Below are 4,211 nucleotides of genomic sequence, written 5' to 3'. Positions count from 1 at the left end.
CCCCATAGATTAATTCCTGATCTGGTGGCAGCAAGAATATCCAAGCTGGTAGAGAGCTTGGGGGAGTTTCAGGTAAGCCCCCAAACTTTGGACGCAAAAGTCCAGGTTTGGGACAGGACCAGATGGTGGACGCTAAAGTTCAGGTCTGGGACTGGACGGTTAGATTACCACACACCCCCAAGGTGAACCAGATAATGAATGGCTATCTTAGCAACGCCCTGGATATTCTTAGAACCTTCCTACGGAAACTGATGACTTCACTGGATCTTGACAGGTTAGAGAGCAAAGATGGAAGTTTTCAAGCTGAAACATTGCTATGCAGAAGTCCTGAGAGGTGTGTGGTTGAAACTCAGAACTGAAGTATCCCAGCTTGGAACCCTAACTCTTTTCTGTAACAAAGTATCAGTTAAGCCCTCCACAGCTGAGATTGAAATTTTTTGTTGAAACATGATGAAAAATGGCTTTTCAACAAAAACATTTTCATGGGAAATTTGACTTTTTTAAAAAAAGAAAACTGCAGAGTGAAAGTTTTTTTTTCTAAAATGTTTTGGTCTTCAATTTTTGAAAACCAACGTTTTAAAAAACCAAACCCCCAATTTTTAAAAAGTTTTCTATCAAGAGATTTTCCATAGAAAATATTGAAAAATGATCATTTTTAAAAGTTACTTGTGGAAAAAATTGGCATTTTTTAATTCACTCTAGTCAACACTCCTGCAGAGTGGGTAAATATTAAACCTAGTTACAGAAAGATAGACTGACGTTAAATGCAACTAGAGGTCACAAGGCCAATGGCAAAACTGGGAATTGTATGCCCTATCACTGACTTTAACTGTCAGATAATAAAAATTGTGTATACAGTAGTGCATCACAACATGTCCTCTTGAATTGTCGGATATGTGCACACACAAAAACATCAAGATCTGCTTGGTAGTGAAAATATAATTTTATTTTTAGCTGCCAGCAATATACTGTAAAAGATGATCCAGAAAGTGAAAGACATAAGCATACTACAATAAACTGTATGGATGTGTCAAATATTTCTGCATACCACACTCCAATTCCAGATGTCCAGTCTGGGAGTTTGCATCTCACCCGACTTCAACCCACCCACATACAAAAGGCAAGAATTAGTGTCACAAGCTAAGTGGGCTGACTTGGGATAGATAAAGTTTTGTTCCAAAGATTCTCATTTAACACATTCAAATCATCATCTGAATGGCAGAGTACACTTTGCTGTTCTTAGCCATTGTGTTCTACATGGAGATAGATATCGTGGGTTTGGCTCAACACAGTCAGTTTTCTTCATGTGTCTGTTCCTTTGATATGAAAAGCTAATTTGCTTCCTTAGCATAGAAAGTTGATTTAATCTTTTTTCTTATCAAGGAACTGCATACAATTCTTTTCAATCAGTTTAGACAGACCCTTTCCAGAAAATTACCAATTTTATGGGAAAAATATAATTATGCAACTACACGGCTGCAGTAGTCCATGTGGGACCTTGAGTGCCAGAGACAAACAGATGTATAAGAAATGTTTGGAGAGCACGAAATCATTTCAAGGTTCACATGCATCCCGCTCAAACAGTTTTGCACATGTAGAAAGTGTTTTCCAGAAAGGAAAACTTTGTTTAAAAACCAAATTCATGTGTATACCTTGTTTTCCAGTCAAAGCAGGAGGGAATGGGGACAGGGAGTTTCCCATTAATAAGGGTTACTGTAAGTGTTGGTCATTGGGGTCAGACTGAAGTCCTTTTTCTATAGTATACAGATAGCACAGATGGCTAATCCCACCACATGCCACCCTGCCAATGCCCTGCGGTTCTGACCTGGAAGGACTACCTGTAGAGGTGAAAGATGTTCATTCTCTACTACGTTATTGGCCTCTATGCTGAGGATGCCAACAAGTGGGACAGCTATAGTGATGCAATGCAATGCAGATACCCATCCCTTAGGAAATCAGAAAGACAGCAATGCATTCGCAGAGATCAGCAAGCGGCCATCACATGGCATATCCCCTTTCAGTTACTAACCAACCAGAGCCTCATTTGAACTGTGACTAGAAGGGAAAAGCTCGTTCTTTTAGTTGCCGTCCATTCTGGCACTCGATAGCTCATTGTATTGGGACAAGAAATACATCAATGGGTGCCAAAGACAGCAAGAGCTTTAACTTAGTTCCCAAGCTTTTAACCGTGTCAGCCATTAAAATGACTTAGTTGTAGACTATATTTAACATCCATGTTTTGAGGATAATTAAGAGATTACTGAAGGGAAATTACAAAGCATCTATGGTTTATACTAGATTACAGGCCTAATATTTTAACAAACTAAGCATGTATATGCCTGGTTTGTGGGCAGTTATCAAATTTGTACACTCAACTGTGGTCACTGTACGTACAAATGATTAGTTATGATCATGCGCATCCACAGTTACCCAGCACACACACAAGCTGTGTGCATAATGGGTGCCTAACCTGTTTACAAAAAAAAAACCTGGGCCTGATCACTAACTAAAAACAAAGGGCTATCCTGACCTAAATTTAATCTAGATTATTAATTTCAATTGAGTAAAACATACCCAAAAGTAAACGGATTCCTATATTCCATTTTTAGTTGAGCATTTTAAGCTATACAAAAGGCAAAAAGCACCAAACCAATCAACTTCCATTGTTACCCTCCATGTGTTATTAGCAACTAAACAAAACCATGTTTTAATCTGACAAAAAATGAAATAATTCCTCTCTCTGGATGTAGCACTGGCAAGTATTAAACCCCTACAGGAGTTTTTTACTGCTAGACAAACTTATTCATGGTGTGAATGGGCCTTTAGGATACAGTGAATATAAAAAGGCTACAGATCATTTTTAACCAGGCTGCTCTGTAGATTTTCCTTTCAGTTCCTGAACACCTCTGCAATAAATCATAACAGGGTTTGATTATAAGTATCGATTGCTGTCTTTGAAAAGACATAACAATTGAGAGTTGTTACAATAATGGAATTCTAGACTTAAGAAGGCAAGACAAAGGCACCACAAGCCACGTATACAAACATGGAGTACTCCGTTACTTATTTCAAACTAACTTTATGGATATATGAAGTAGCAAAAGCAGGATGCTTAGAAAGTCGTGCTGTTTTTCATAAAACTAGTGCTTACCAAAACGTTAGTGTATAAAAGTGTGTTTCTGTGAGCATTTTCATGTTATTGCAGTAGGTTTAATATCGGAAAAACAACCTACAAGGAATAGCACTTTCCAGACTTCTAAAATCAGTTAAATATAAAAAAGTATCATTACAAAAAATAGGTTAATGCTCTTTGGAGTAGGGTTTGATGGCCTCTAAAATAACCTAGCAATTTATTTCAATGCATGAAAACCTTGCCTTTTTGTATTAAACAAGAAAAACTATTCCCTGGTTTAGAAATATTTGAAAATTGCTTCTTAAAAAATTGCAGTGCTATTCCTCAGTGTTGCTGCAGAAAACCTAAATGTAGGGTAGTGCAATGATTACGGTTATGCAAAATTGCCATCCAAGTATGTAGACAAGTGACACTCGGGATAAATTAATTCCTAGAAAGGCTGGCACTTCACAGAGCATTATTTTTAAAGAGAAAACAAGAGAGGGCTTTTCTCTTAGAAAAATGCATATTGTACGTTAAGGCAAATATTCTCTTTTAAAGGTCACTTACACATGCTTCAGAAAAAAAGCTTTAAAAAATTCTCAGCAAGATTTCTACTCTAGTTGCTGTGTGTCAGTCTTGCACTGCTAATCATTGCACTCCTAGCTATCATATACAGTAGCTATTTGTCAACTAGAACCCTAAAGTTTACATGTACATTGTTTACGACAGCACAGTTTTCCTAAATAAATGTTACTAAAATGACTTACACAGAACAAAGGCTCTTTACTACCAAAAAAGCAGCCACTTGCAGTTCTTAAAATGAACCAATGGTGGGTGTCTAGCTCTTTTGGTTTCTTCATGATGCACCATCAAAATGACCTTCTGCTAACTGTTTATCTGGTCTGACCCAAAACTCAGTTCAGACAGCACTGTTTGTTTTTTAAACCACCAACCATTACTAGTGCTCATTGGGCTCCAGAAAGCCCAGACCTAAACATTTTCTCTGAGAGGCCCCGAAACAAAATTCAGACCAAGATCCCAACTCCCACAGTTTGGGGCATTCATATCTGGCTCTGGCTCTGCGTGGCCATATATA

This window comes from Chelonoidis abingdonii, chromosome 25, assembly GCF_003597395.2.
Source record: "Chelonoidis abingdonii isolate Lonesome George chromosome 25, CheloAbing_2.0, whole genome shotgun sequence".
NCBI classification, from domain to species: domain Eukaryota; kingdom Metazoa; phylum Chordata; order Testudines; family Testudinidae; genus Chelonoidis; species Chelonoidis abingdonii.
The sequence above is the reverse complement of the archived record's forward strand: the minus strand, read 5'-3'. Positions refer to the sequence as shown.